This window comes from Peromyscus californicus, unplaced genomic scaffold (assembly GCF_007827085.1).
Source record: "Peromyscus californicus insignis strain IS unplaced genomic scaffold, ASM782708v3 Scaffold_8__1_contigs__length_139910024, whole genome shotgun sequence".
Taxonomy (NCBI): Eukaryota; Metazoa; Chordata; class Mammalia; order Rodentia; family Cricetidae; genus Peromyscus; species Peromyscus californicus.
The window spans coordinates 116915537-116931368 of NW_026294606.1; the positions used below are offsets into that span (position 1 = coordinate 116915537).

The 15832-nt window shown below is 47.2% G+C and overlaps 1 protein-coding gene across 1 annotated transcript in view; it reads right to left on the bottom strand.

Moving 5' to 3' along the window:
* The window catches only part of Nlrc5 (NLR family CARD domain containing 5), an 81077-nt gene that overhangs the window by 58584 nt on the left and 6661 nt on the right, over positions 1-15832 (bottom strand). The window contains exon 2 of the mRNA XM_052728863.1: positions 4311-4423. The gene's annotated coding sequence lies outside the window, so the exon portion shown is untranslated. The remainder of the gene's footprint in view (positions 1-4310; positions 4424-15832) is intronic.

The following is a 15832-nucleotide window of genomic DNA, read 5'->3' on the forward strand; positions in this document are numbered from 1 at the left end:
TGTGTCTGTGTCTGTGTGACTGTATGCCACATGTGTGTGGGCGCCTGCACAGGCCAGAAGAAGTCATTGGGTTCCTTGGATTACAAGCAGTTCCAAGCTGCCTGATGTGGGATCGAACCTGGGACTTGTGGAAGAGCAGCAAGAACTTTTAATTGATGAACCATCTCTCCAGCCCAATTTCCCCCATCGAGATGGAAGCTTACGAAAGCCTGCTGGGAAGAGCAGTTCCCATAGCAGGCAAAGGGCGTTTCCAAAGCAGAAACCTAAAATAATGAGCGATGGTTCTGATCTAGTAACTCCATATGCAGTAGCAAGCCATCATGGATACACAACTTTTTTTTTTAAATTATAAAACTGTTCATGGCACGATTATTTATAATAATTAAAAATCAGAAGTAACATGAGTACCAAACAGATGGGCTAATTAAATGGTGGTCTATATGTCGAAATAAGCTGTTTGGGGCATATTTCTCCACCAACACTTACAAAGTACATACTGTGTTAGGCATGGTATTCTCTGGATGTTACTACAGGTTAGCTAATCCTCACATCTGCAGAGATATCACCTCTAACTCTAGAAGGAGTGGGAGGCCCACCTGGGAGCTGGCCTTGCTACATCACTGTATATCCTGGGCACTTGCGGGGGCCTGGCTGGGCATTCGTGCCAGCTCCTCCCAGGCTCCTCTCCTCCATTAGACCTGTATCACTTGTGCCAGAGCTTACAAGTCATGCAGTGCGCTCACATCCATGATCCTTAGGCCGAGACAACTGTGCCTGGAGGAGACTGAATGACTCAGGCCAAGGAAGAGAGGAGGAGGTACCCAAGGCCAAATACCAAGTTCATGGCAGAGGCAGGATCAGAAAGAAGAGTTTTTGGCTCCCAGGTCAGTAAACTTCCAAAGCTTGGAGCCTCTGGTAGCAGGAGACAAGGGCTTTGTGTGATTTTGTCCTAAGGACGTGTCCACACAAGAGCATGGCTTCCTTACTGGGCTATGTTATCCGGCAGCCATGCTGCCTGGGAAAGGATCACCCAGGGCAGTGGGTGACAGATGAAAAGAAGGTCTGGACAGGTGACGCTGGGGCAGTTCCTCATCCTCACATCAGCCTGACATGGAGCCTTTGTTTCGCTATAGGGGTCCCAGCTCTTGAGATAAGACACCAAGCTCTCTAAGCAACCTCGATGGGAAACAGGGCACATCTCACCATTATAGACATGGTGACTTCTGTGGGAAATGGCCTCTGGGACACGATTTCAGCCCAAAGATCCATGGTCCGGAGCCAGGAGATGGGTGCTGGCCCAGCTTACTACTAATTCTCCGTGGTAGGCCTTGCGGGCATTTACAGATGCTCTGCTCCCCTCTTTCTGGGCCCTTGATGGTATCCTAGGAAACCATCCCTTTGCATTTGGGTGTGGCTGTGAAACTCGATTTGTCTGGTAAAATATGTTAAAAATTAATAGGTCACATTTTGTACAGATGTTTCAAGAGCCAATATGTGACTCACCCTGATGTCTGCTCCCCTGTTCCATTTCGGATCATGGCTGTTCCTTTAACCTGAGTCTGGGCTATAGACAATGTGGACCAGAGCTCCCCTTCATTCACAACAGCCAGAAAGCAAGGGTGGGAAATGCTGCTTTGGGGGCAAGCTATTTGTTACCGCAGCAGAACCTAGCTGACACACTCACATTGTGACTTTGATTTAGTTTCTTCTCTGTCTGTTGTGGGGGAGTGGAGGAAGTCTTGGGTGAATATGTATTATTGACATGAACATGGACATGGCAAGCACCCCAATCCTGAGACCTAGGGAGATGGCAAAGCCTTCCTTCCTGATGGGAGTATGAATCTTGATAGTGTGAAAGCATGGACCACACTTTCCTCCTGGATGTTTACAGACTCAGACAACACCCCTAGAGTGACCTCCCGTTAAGACTAGTTAACCTCTCCTTGTGCTATGCATTGTAAACACAGCCAAGTTTCTGGATCGCATAGTAGGTACCCCCCTCAGAGCAAGCATAGCCCATCAGATCCCGACTTTTCTATGTGTGTGTGTCTGTGGTTTCTTCATTCCTGCATTGCCCCAGGTTTCCAGGACCAAGCTGTGCAAGACATGGCAAAATGTGTGCCTCAGTCACACCATCTATAAATGGGTAGAATAGAAGCTCAAAGCTCATGTTCTGTGCCAGTAATTTTTCATTCTCATGCTGAATAGTGCCCAAGGGCAAGTTTGTTGAGTCTGGATAACCCAGTTAAGACAGAAGTCAGTACTCAACTCTCCCTAAGGGTACTTGGCCAGGTGTTACACTTTGTTAAGTATTGTGAGAATGTTAATGTTCAGTCTTTGGCGGTTGCGCACACCTTTGATCCTAGCACTTGAGAGGCAGAGGCAAGCAGATCTCTGAGTTCAAGGCCAGCCTGGTCTACAGAGTGAGTTCCAGGACAGCCAGAGCTACACAGAGAAACCCTGTCTTGAAAAACCAACCAAACAAAAAAAGAATAATAATGTTCCATAACTGAACAATGTGTAGAGAATCAGAGACTTGGAATACTTGGTCCTAGATGGAATGTTATTATCAAACTTCTCCCCTCAAGGCTCAGGGATCTATGCAAAAAGGGAGGGGGTGGAAGGTGGAAAGAGCCAGAGGTGGTGGATGACTCCAAGGAAACAGTGTCTTCCAGATACAACAGGACTGGTACTCATATGAACTCACAGAGTCTGTGGCGGCATGCACAGGGCCTGCGCCAGCTCAAGCCAGACAAGGTCCCAGCACTGAGAGGGGAACTGGACACAGGCTCCCATCCCTAACCGAGAACTATCTCTAATTGGTGTCTGCTGGCAAAGGACGACTCCCTTGTCTCCCATGGAGTGTCACTGAGTGTATCCACCACATCCCAGGGCAGTCCCATGCCCCAGCGTAGTTGGCCAGCTCAAAAGGAACTCTACGTTTTTTTTATGTGGGGTTTTGTTTTGTTTTTGCATTTTTTTTTGGTCTGATTGGTTTTTGCTTATTTTGATATTTTATTTGTGTGGGCTTTTTTTTGGGGGGGGAAAGAACACAAAGTTGCATGGGTAGGGAGGTGGGGAAGATTTGGGGGGGACTGGGGGAGGGGAAAACATGATCAAAATATATTACATGAAAAAAATTAAATTAAAAAAAAGGAGGGGAAAGGAGATATTAATGTTAAAAAAAATAGGCAGAGTGGATGGGGAGCCTTGCTTGTCAGGCTCCTCCTCGGGCCTGGTTGCTTTGGGTGGGAACCTGTCTATGGAGCAGCCCCTCTCTTGGAAGCCAGCAGGATTGCCATCATGGAAGTCTGGTTGCTTGAAAACTCCCCAGACGCCTGGAGGACAGTGTAGTCCAGCTCCTGCTCCAGCCACAGCTGCTTCCACAGGCCTGTGTCACCTCTGCACCCTGCTGTCTCTGTCCCAGCCTTTGCCTGGGACTCTTCAGCAGCCCTCCCGACACTCGTGCTGTCACGTGCTGTCACTGGTGTCCACCAAGCCTGCAGCTGCTGCCATCTCCAAGTCTACCTGGTTGCCATATCTCCTCTCCTGCTACCTGCTCAGATCCCTTTACCAAAGATAATGACCACCGTAGGCAAGAAAGGGTCGCTCCGGGGAAGCCTTTATTGAAGCCTAATGTTATACCGGGGGCAGCATGAGATAGTGTCTCCCCTCTGGCTCAAAGTAAGTTTAACAAGCATCTCTAAATGGGTAGATTAGAAGCTGGAAGCTCCTCCGCATAGTCTGTGCCAACAATTTTCATTCTCATGCTCAATGGTGGCCAAGGGCAAGTTTGTTGGGTCTGGATTAATTGGGAATGCTAACACTGGCTGCCACTAAAGGCCGAGAGTCCTTATGTCTGAGGCTCAGGGGCTATATATAACATTACCGAAAGCCAGGTGACACTTTCAGGACTGTTAACACTGACACCAACTCTACTTTCCCTCAGCTGCTGCTGAGGGCTGAGGGCTACACCAGCTGCCTGGCACCCAGTGCCCACGCCCAGAGCCAAAGCCTCTACTCTGAATACACAGGACTCGAAGTCTCTGGCTCCTCCTGCTCTAATTCTCCGGGCCTGGAGCTGTAAGCCCTATGCCTGTCAGACCTGCCCAGAGATCTCCGGCACCCTAGGGCCTGGGACTGCCCACGCTATGAGAACTCCTAGCCCACTCTTGGTTACCATCCACGGCAGCCAAAGGGTACGGCTGACTGTTGACACAGGGATGTGGGACATGACACTCTTGGCCACAGGACAGGAGAGAAGGAATGGATAGAAGGGGAAAGGAGAGAAGAGGAGGGAAAACACCTACCTGACTTCCTGGATCATGATAGATGGTCTAGTGTCCCCACGCAGAGGGTCTCCGGAGTGTCTGTGCCTTGTCCTCTGCCCTTCCGTTTATAGCCTGTTTCCATAGTGCAGGTCCTAACGGGAGAGAAGACGTGGTGATCTCCTCCTCTTCCAAAGCCAAGAGGAACACTGCTGTGTCAAGGACTCCATCCCCTGCCCCTCCCTGCCTTAGCGATATCTCTGAGGACGCAGGCCACCAAGTCCCCAGGAGGTCAGCATTTGTGCCCTTCTTTCTTCCTACTTTAAAGCGTTACTTTCACGGTTTTAATCATCAGAAAGTTCTGAGCATGGTGATGCGTGCATGTGTGAGGTCCTAGCACTTGCAAGGTGAAAGCAGCAGGGTCAGGAGTTCAAGACTATCCTCAGATACAGAGTGAGTTTAAGGTCAGCCTGGGCTATGCAAGACCCTGTCTAAAAGAAGAGCGGGAGAGTGAAGCCTGAGCATGGTAGTACACCTTACTGTGATACAAAGTTAATGTTCTTCCCAATGCACAGGGTGCCATCAAAACACCAGTGCGGCGACTCAGAGATGGGGCTACTGAGGTGTAAGGAAGTTGTGAGGTGGATCTTCAGGTGTCCCTGTAAGACGATGGAGGAAGTCACTGTCTCTTTCTTCCCCATGGAAACACAGCAAGGGGCTGGGAGCCCTCACCACACAGCAGATGTGCTGGCATGCAGATCGGGGTCTTCCCAGCTTCTGAGAGTGTGAGCAACAATTGACACTCAGACTGTGATATTCTGTTACAGCCACACGAAGTGACTAAGACACACCTGCCTGTAACCACAGAAAGTAGAAGGGAAAAAAATCTCTACATTGACGTCAGGCAGAAGGCAACTTAAAGTCCATCTGGCCACCCCCGAGTCCTTGACGAGATGACAAGAACAGTCATTTGGAAAAAAAAAAAAGGCAAACAGGATGTGTGGCTATAGTAAATGCAACAGTGCAAGGCATTTTCAGTTAGAACTGGACAGTTCAGGGCTCAGGCTGCGGCTCTGTGTACAGCATGTGTGCATGTATTTAGCAACCACAAGATCCTGGAGTCAATTCACAGGAACACACAAGACTTAAGAAGAACTTAAGGCAATTTTATCAAAGGGCCGCTTGGGGGATAGGCAGCGGTTGGTTGGGAAAGCTTCCAAATATAGTCAAACATCTTCTAGAGTGGTTACCACGTAAGGAACCTGGGTTAAAAATAGAAAACAATGACCAAAGGAATGGCATAGAGCCCAAGTGAGCTTCATATTCCCACAAAACTCACTAGTCAATGGTGTTTGCCGCCACAGTCCATTAAAGAACAATTATTAAAGAGTTATTTTGCTTTTTATTTATCTGTGTGTGTGTGTGTGTGTGTGTGTGTGTGTGTGTGTGTGTGTGCACATGCATGTAGGGTGCTCTTGGATGTCAGAAAAGGGCTTCAGATCCCCTGGAGCTGGAGTTACAGGCATTAGTGAGCTTCCCAACATGAATTTTGGAAACTTAACTCAGATCCTCTATAAGAGCAACCAAGGTTTTTAAGCACTGAGCCCATTGTTAGCTCCTAAATAATTTTTTTTTTTGGGGGGGTTTTCGAGACAGGGTTTCTCTGTGCAGCTTTGCGCCTTTCCTGGAACTCACTTGGTAGCCCAGGCTGGCCTCGAACTCACAGAGATCCGCCTGGCTCTGCCTCCCGAGTGCTGAGATTAAAGGCGTGCGCCACCACCGCCCGGCTAAATAATTATTTTTAATTAAGTGAATTTTAAATGTTTTGCTTAGGACTGGAGAGATGGCTCAGCAGGCAAAGGTGCTTGCCAAGTACCTGGGTCTGATTCCCAGAGCCCACGTAAAGGTGGAAGGAGAGAGTGAATCTGCAAAGTTGTCCTCGAGCTCCCCGTGTCAAATTCTCTCTCTCTCTCTCTCTCTCTCTCTCTCTCTCTCTCTCTGTAGTAATAAATAATAATTTAAGAAGCTGCTTGGAGCTCACAAACCTGGGAATACAGCATTTCACACCCATATAGGCTGGCTGTAAGGAAAAAGATGGACGCGGTTGATACGGATTTGGAGAAACTGGAGCTCTCATAGATTGCTGGCAGGAATGATACCACTACTTTGGAAACCAGTTTGGAAGTTTATCATAAACCCTGTTATGCCATTCCTAGGTCTAGACCCAAGAGATGTGAAAATATTGCCCACACACAACTGGTCCCTGAATGCTCACAGCAAGACTGATTATTTTCATAATGAAGTGCTCCGCACCTGAATAAAGTTACTGAAAACAATGCATACAAAAAATATGTTACAATGAAACACTCTTTATCATCCACTAATTTTCTATTTGGGGAAAAAAGTCAATGATAAAATGAAAGCAACACTCTGGAAAAGGTGTTACATATGAGACTCAGCTGATTTTCCTAATCGACCAATGACTCCAACAAAACATGGAAAAGACTAACAACTACACCAAGAATACCGCCAAGGACAAGCAATGACAGTATTTAGGGGAAAACAAATACATGTATTGCTTTACGTTTGTGGATAGAGACCTATTAAAAGTACTCCAGGGAAAAGGTCTGTAAATTATCATCACATGTAAATTACCCCAGTCACATGGTCACAGGCCCCAGGGGTTATTGACACTCTCTGAAGTGGATGGCTGAGACAAACTTGCCTGTCCTCCACTGATGGGTGAGTCTGTGGTTCCTTTTTTTGGAGGATGTCCTAAAAACCCTGTGGCCCCTCCCAGGCCTCCAGCTTCACCTTCATGTACCTGGTTCACATCTGACTACCTACACATGTGTCTCAGCTGGAGGCCAAGGATTTAATTTGTTTCCTTAGGCAAAGGATGCTGAGAGTTGATATGTAAACACCCAACTCCCTCTCATTAGGCAGGCTCCCATTACCCATAGTGTGAACTTGACCAATGACAGGCCTCTGAGATGCCTGACTTCCCCTGCCTCCATTTCCTGTCCCCAGAGTGCTTGCTGGGACCACCTCCTAAGTGAATGAGCTGTGTTTATCTCCAGGTTTGCTCATGAAGGAATCCAAACCAGAACAGGAACTCGGCAACGCAGACAGCCAAACTCTCTTCCACTTAGCGTTTGCTTTGTAGCACTGTCAGTGTGTGTGGCAGAAAAATTAAAGTGTCATTAGTGACTTACACTTATTAGGAGGCAGTAGGGCACACAGGCTGTCCTGCAAAATGTTTGAACTATCCTTGGGACGTAGCGACAGGACTCGGGACAGGGACAGGGGATGCTCACCAGCCGGCCTTCACGGTGAGTATTCACAACGTGTCGTTCAGCTGGGAACAGAGGAATAAGCTAAATAGCTTGCCCCAATTCGCAAGGATTGGAATCCAGGTTGTCAGCATTCCAGTACACACAGACAAGAATGGTGATTGCTCTCCTGCTACTGCATCTGAGAACTGAGGGAAAGGCCAGGGTCCATCAACAGGAGATGGATTATGATGCACACACATGAAGCAGCGACCCGAAAGACATCGCTAGATGAGTCATGGCTGCTAAAGAAACACAAATTTTTGAAAAGCTTTGACCTCATGTGTGCTCTACTAAACCAGCATAATTCCTCCCTGCATTCTAAATACTTCTTATACCCACAGACGAGTGCAGCTGTCACCCCGAAAAGCTTCTCTTTGCAGCAGACAGAGACCATGACATAGCTGGTCAAAATGTATAGAACAACTGATTGTACGGTGCCCAGACTTAATTGATACATCTGCAACACAACTCCCAACACAACTCTAAGGCTCTGGGAACATTGTGGAGGAAGGCTGTGGTGCTTTGAACAAGAACAGCCCCCCAGAGGCTTGTATGTTTGAATGTGGTTAAGAGCACTAGTTACTCTTCCATGGGACCTGGGTTCAATTCCCAGTGCCCTCTGCAGGTGGCTCACACTCACCTGCAACCCCAGTTTTTATTGATTCAGCACCCTCTTACCAGGATGCAGAAGCACCACTCAGACACACACATATACACACAATAAAATAAACACACCAATCTTTTAAAAAAATGTCTCTCATTGTATTGGTTGTCTTCCACTTACTTTTAATTAATGTCTAGCAATTTCTGTTTTTTTAATAATTGCTCATTTTTTTCAGGATATTTAAATTAGTATAGTATACAGTTGTATGTGATATTTTCTCGAAATTTTGCTTTTTCTTTTATTTAGTTAGCTTTTTTGTTTTGTTTTGTTTGAGACATTCTCATTAAGAAGCTCCTCACATTCACAATCCTCCTGCCTCAGCCTCCTAAGCTGATGGCTCCTGTGAGTCTAAATCACTTCAAGCCTTCACATTTAACGCAGTGAACTTTACTGTGTTCTTTTCTCATTATGGTGGTACTTGCTATTTCTTATGTATATATAGATAATCTTTCATTGTTATTTTGATTATTCATATTATGCTATACGATTTGATCTTTTGATACTGGCCTGGACTTCTGCCTGGTGGGCACCAGCTGTGAGACTTCATGGGTTACTCAGCTTCTTGGAATCTCAATGTCTTATTCTGCAAACTGGGGGATGTTATTGGTTAGATTCCTAGAAGCAGAGCCCAAGACAGGTCCTTATGGAAGTTGTTTATGAAGGGACGAGGTAAACAGGATGGGGTGGTCACCAAAGCTAGGCAAAAGAGTGAGAGAAAGCCTGACTCTGTATCGGGCTGTGGGTGACTGCTCCTGCCGGGAGACACAGGCTCGTGGACATCCAGGTCAGTCACGGGTTCTGGCCAGGCTTATTAAGGGAAGGCAAGGCATCAGGTCTCTCTAGTGAGGTGAGACCATCAGCTAAGGGTCACCTTTTGGAGACAGATACAGACATGAGCAGCCCAGTGCCATGGATGTGGCAGGCGTGGGCAGTGGTTTCTACCGCTGGGTTACGATTCCAGGCTCTTGGTCAGGCTGCTGTGAGGTATGCCCTGTCCGACATGGTACCTGCCGTGTGAGAATAATTGCTCCTGCTAACTGATCTCACCACGAGCATGTTGCTGTTTCCTCGGTACCGCCCCACCCCCAGCCCAGGGCGGGGTTTGAAGAAGAAAGGGAGGGACGTGAGAGGAGACAGGTGTGCATCACAGATTGCTGGCTACAATTCCACTGACTTCTCTCTTGCCTCAGGCCCTAGGCTTGGGAAACAGAACCTTGTGTCCTCATTTGATTAAGGGGGTTTCCACCTCCCTTCTTTCAGCTAAGGGCCCGCTGAGAGGGCCAAGATGAGAAGCTCTGACCCTGTGGTACCTGCTGGAGAGAGGACGTGGGAATAGACCATGAGAAGGAGGGTAGATAAAAGGGCATGGGACGCTAACCTCAGGAACAGGAAGAATGTGGCCCCGGGGAGACCAGGAAGCCACCTCTAGTCATGGCTACAGTCACTTGGACAGAAGTACCTCAGCAGAGGAAGTGTTGCTGGGGTTAGTTTCTCAAGACTGAGTAGACAAGTCAGGGTCTGGGGACCCAGACATGAACTCAAGTCACAGAGGGCCGGAGGGTCCCCTCAGAACCCCTCACATCAAGCTCAGTTCACAAAAAGTCAAGACAGAGAACCAGAGTTTCTGCCTTCCCCCAAGGGCGGCTAATGCTGTCGGACATTGGAGAATCAAAGGGGTGGGGTGACGGAGCTGGAGGTGCCCTGGCTGTGAGGGGCACAGACAGGTAAGTGGGTCCTAAGAGGGGAAGGCAATGCTGGTACAATGGGGCCAGGCCTGGTCCATAAGACTCTCCCTCCTTCGTGGTCCCTGTGGTGAAGGGTGCCTTGGGGGGATGCCAGCAATCCTTTTCCCTTTATTCACAGAAGCTAGAAGAGCAGGTAAGAAACATCTTTGATCCATACACTTTGGTAGGGTAATGATAATGTGTGTAGGTGTGTGAATGTTCGCTTTAGAAAAGTTACCTCGCCGGGCGGTGGTGGCGCACGCCTTTAATCCCAGCACTCGGGAGGCAGAGCCAGGCGGATCTCTGTGAGTTCGAGGCCAGCCTGGTCTCCAAAGCGAGTTCCAGGAAAGGCGCAAAGCTACACAGAGAAACCCTGTCTCGAAAAACCAAAAAAAAAAAAAAAAGAAAAAAAAGAAAAGTTACCTCAAGTCAGGCAAGGAGCCCGAGGCAGAAAAATGAGTTCGAAGACAGGGCTGGAGATGTAGCTGCCATTGAGTGCTTGCCTAGCATGCTTGAGGCCTTGGGATCAACCCTTAGGGGTTGGGAGGGAAGGAGGGAGGGGAGGAGGGAGGGAGGGAGGGGAGGAGGGAGGGGAGGAGGGAGGGAGGGAGGGAAGGAGGGAGGGAGAGAGAAAGAACAACCTAAGCTACATAGTAATACACTAAATAAATAAAACCAAAACCCCCAAATCAACCTACCAAGAAAACCCTGCAGGTAAACCATGTGGTCACAGTGCTTTACAGAGGAGGGAATGGAAACCTCATCTCCAAAGAAAGGACCCCTCAGGCTTGTGTCTCAGAGCTGTAAGCAAGGGACACTTCTCAAGTCACAATGCTCTGGATAGCTGTTGCCATCTAGAGATAGGTTCTGCACCCCCTCCAGATCTGAGCTTCAACCTAACATTTCCATCAATAAAGGCCTGGGAATCTGACTCCCAGCTCAGCACATGGAGCTGCCTCCTTCTCAAGGATCAGACTCCCCACTGAGGCCCATAGGGAATCCAAATGAGCCTTCCTTTGGGACCAGGGTGCTGGCCCAGCAGATAGCTGGGGAGGGAAGGTCTCTACCACTCAGTCCTGGGTTCTTGGTCCCATCATCCAGAGGAGAGGCCCCACATGTGTCTGGGTGCTGTAACCCTCTCCCTGCTCTCTCCAGGCCAGAGGCCTGCACTTGTCTGCACATCTGAATTATGCAGGGGCAGGGTGAGCTATTAGCATAGTCTCAAGGGTGGAGTTCATGCAGTGGAAAGTCCCCGGGTAGCTGCTACATCAACTATCTAGGGACCATAGCCAGACCATGATGACACCAGTTCTCCATTCCTGGGAAGAAACTGGTTCTTTATGCATATATCTAACGCTGTTCCTCCAGCAATCCAAGTCCTGATTATGCCAACCTTCTGTGAGGCTCCAAAGGCCCTGGGGACTGGAAGGTCACATGGGCAGCTATGTCCACGTAAAGACCCCAAGGGGGTGTCTCCAAGGGAGATGCCCACCTTAGCCTCTCTTCTTTCACACCTTAGGTCCCCCCAGGGTGGCTCTGTCAGGTTCTATCCTGCAGGCAGGGCCCAGAATGCCACACACAAACAAGAATGAAACTAAAGTGTGGAAATCTTAGCTCCCAGGGCAGGGAGTCAGCTTGCCTGGAAGAATCCAGTCCCGCTGTGGGAGGCTAAGCAGAGAGCAAGGAACGGGTCAGATGTGAGAGAAAGAGGGGTAAATTCCCAGGTGAGGTTCATCCACAGGATCGCTTGCTCACTTTAACATCCAGGTACACGTCCATTCTAGGACCTTGCCACTCCACTTGGCAGAAAGCGAGACAATGCCAATGGCTAGAGCACGTGGGACTATGAACGTAGTATTTCCATCATCCCCCAAGTCATATGTTGAAACCCTAACCCCCAATGGTTTGGGGTGGATGTGGGGGAGGAGTAGGGCTTGTTCCTTATTGAAATGCCCAGCATGCTCTATAGTACTCTTTCCATCATACAAGCATACAAAAATAAGTTGGCAGTATGCAGCTCAGAGAAGGGACCCCTGGAACACAGCATGTTAGCATCATAACCTTAGACTTTAGCCTCTTGAACAGTGATAAATACATTCTTGTAGCATATAAAGCCATTTGGGCTATGGAACCAACTCAGGCACCTGATTCTGGGGTAGGGAGATTCCTGCAGTCATGTTTGAACAACCCAGACACCCACAATAAGTTGTTACCATATGGTGGCATTCGGGGTGTGAAGGTGGTTGATTATGGATGGACACAGCTATATTGGTAGAATGCTGCCCCACCACCAATGAGCTATGCTGTATAAAAATGCACATGGCATGCCAGCCAGCTCCTGGTTCAATAAAAAAAATAATAATAATAGAGCCTAAGCCTTGGGATGAACCTGGGGCTGTGCCCAAATGGAAACACAATGGTCTTCTCTTAAAATGAAATGCTTGTTTCAGCAGATTTATATTACTTTCTGCTTACAGACAAAGCCTCAGTCACTTGGAAGGTTCTAAGAATTGCAGAAATAAGCCACAGGATGTTCCCCCACAGGCTGCTCTTCAAGGATGTGTGCAATTTCCTAGATTTTTTTTTTTTTTTTTTACCCATTTGTCATATGAAGACTACCTGGTATGACAACCAGAGCGTCACTTCCCAAAGTTTTTGGAAACCATCTCCCTTTTAACCTTATTTTCTTAAAGTATTACTCACCAAGGACTGAAGAAATTCCCTAAAAGAACCCCCCAGCAGCAAACCAGATGAGGTTGTGGAACTGGAGCTGGTGTTGCTCCCAGCTCCGGCCTGAGGTCTGGCCCCCCTCATGACTGGGCTGATCCTTCCGAATGTAGCGCTTCCCAGACACCTGACACCCGGCTGGGAGGTTTCTCTGTGACTAAGAAGGACATGGGACACAGGAACCGAAAAGAGAACAATGAACATTTCCCTTTACGATTTGACTTAACCTGAAGCCCCGTCCCCGAGCCTCCTAAGCTCACTGGGTGGACACCTCCTGCATGAGTCCTTAGCTAGAGGATGTCTGACCTGTCCATGTCAGCGAGAGGACGTAAAACAGTCAGTGGTTTCTTTCCCAGCACAAGATCTTGAGACCACTAATGCCAACTGCGGTGGGATTGGCTCATCTTTCTGCCCATAAGATGGGCCTCTGGGCTACTCACAGCAGCCATCTATTAGCACAGTTTTCAGGATTTAGCAATACGGTTTCAAGCATTTTAAAAATAAAGGCACCGACCGCCTTTAATTCCAGCACTCGGGAGGCAGAGCCAGGCGGATCTCTGTGAGTTCGAGGCCAGCCTGGTCTACAGAGCAAGATCCAGGACAGGCACCAAAACTACACAGAGAAACCTTGTCTTGAAAAACCAAAAAATAAAAATAAAATAAAATAATAAATAAAGGCCAACTTCTTCCTTGAGAAGTCTACCTTTAGAATGAGCCTGAGGAAGCAATCCAGCTCAGATCAGAGCTCTGGCTGCCAGGAATGTCCACAACAACCACATCTATGCCTGGATGTCAGCAGGGTGCATCTGCCTTTTCTGAGAGGGAGAATACACTGGGACACCAAGCCTCCAGCCACACAACCACTCTGAGGAAGCTGTGGCCTCCCCACAGGGTTCTGGAACTCCTGTGGGGAGGGGTGGCGACATTACCCAGCCCTGCTTCTCATTTTGCCATTGGCTTTGCCTCCTTCCCTCATCCTCCAGTTACCATGGTTCACAGCTCCTTGCTTCTCCTCTCCCAAATCCTCTCCCAAAGTGTCCCTCATAAGAAGGTGATATCCAGCTTTTCTCCCAAAAACAGACTTCCTCGGGTCTTTCAGTAATTAAAAAAATTAGATTCACCAGCCAAGAGCATAGGCAATGCACTCACAAAAATCGAACACTCTAGAAGCTGGGGAAGAAATGTCCAAATGAAAGCCCACAATCAGATTAATGCTGCTGTCAGCCTGAGTCAAAGGAACTCCATCTTTACAGTGGTCAGTGGTGACCACAGAGACTCGCTGGTCAAAGCACTGAGGACAAATGGATGGTGAGTGCCCAGCCATAAACAGGACATCTATACTTGCACTGGAAGGCTTAGGGAGCATTGTGAAAGCAGAGGTGGAAAGAACGTATGAGTCAGAGGAAGCAGGGGGTGAAGAAGTGGTGTTGATGGGGCCCCGCCCCTCCCTGAGTTAATGGCAGATGGCGTGGGGAAGATACTTTCTTCAGAGGCATAGACACTGATAAGTGCTGACATATAAAGCCCTCACGAGTGCTCCTGTAAACAACCCTAATGAAACTCACTGGGACACACACCAGTAGAAAAGCTAATTGGGAAGAAGAATGTGATTAATGGGTAGAAGGGAGATAAAAGATAACGTGTGTGTAGATATGACCACTATATAAATGTATGAATATGTCCTAATGAAACTCATTATTATGTATAATTACTATAGACTAATAAAAATATTTTTAAAAGAAATAGAGCCAGCAAAATGTCTGAAAGGCACTTGCTGCACAAGTCTGATGAACTGAGTTTGATTCTCAAAATCCACATAACAGTAGAAGGAAAGAACCAATTCCACAAAACTGTCCTCTGACCTCCACACACGTGCTGTGGCATGCACCCACACATGCATCATATGCACACACAATTATAATAAATAAAGGGATTTTTTTAAAAGAAAATATGCCCAAAAAAAGTCAAAGCAGAAAATCTAGGAAGCTAGGTGGTCATTCAGGTAGACACCCCCCCCCCCCCACATCGTACTATAGTTAAAACAGTGAGTGTAGAGGCCCAAACAAACAAACAAAAAACCCAAAACAACATTGAAAGTCACAGAGAGTATCATCAAGTCATATAAAAAGGCAAACCATGAGAATAACAACAGATTTCTGAACAGAAACTCTAAAAGCCAGGAGGATATGGAAAGATGTAGTTCCAGCTTTGCAAGACAACTCCTACCAATCCAGATTATTATATCCTGCAAAACTATCCTTCAAAATCGATGGAGAAGCACAAGGAAAAACCTTGTATAACAAATACTAAAGGAATTTATGAATACCATACAAGCACTACAGAAGACACTTGAGGGAATTCTCTATACTCGGAGGGGAGTAAACACATTCATGAGACCATGGAAAAGAATAAACTATGTTAGAAAAGTGGATTAGGGGACTGGAGAGATGGCTCCGTGGGTAAAAGCACCCAGTGCTCTTGCAGAGGACCTGAGTTCAGTTCCCAGTACCTTGTAGGCTGTCTCACACTTGGAACTCTAGCTCTAAGAGATCTGATGCCCTCTTCTGGATCCCAAGGGCATCTGTGCTCACGTGGTATGCACATGAGTGCATATGCTTGTACATGCACCAACACACACAAATTATAACAACAATAACAACATTCTGTCCACCAAAGAGTTGTAAAAATTAAATACACAAAGCAAATATGAAATAATATATTTTTTAAAGTTGCTCAACTGAAAAAAAAAGCCACAGACTCAGAGGGATTTACTGCTGAGTCTACCAGACCTTTAAAGAAGAACGAACATCAACACTCCTCAAAATACTCCATAAAACAGCCAGGGGAAGAATAAACAAAATATTGCATGAGACTGGGCTATAGATCAGTGGCAGAGAACTTGCTTAGCATAGATGAGGACCATTTCCCAGAACCCAAACAAAACAAACAAATAGAAACCTTAGACCCTGTCTCAAAATATAAAACCAAAAGCCAGTACTGCTTGGATATCAAACCCATATAAACATAGAGCTGTTGTAGAATATTATTTTATTTTACATTTGTTTGTGCCGTGGAACATTGGTTTAATGATGCAAAGATGTGTTGCCTTCTTTT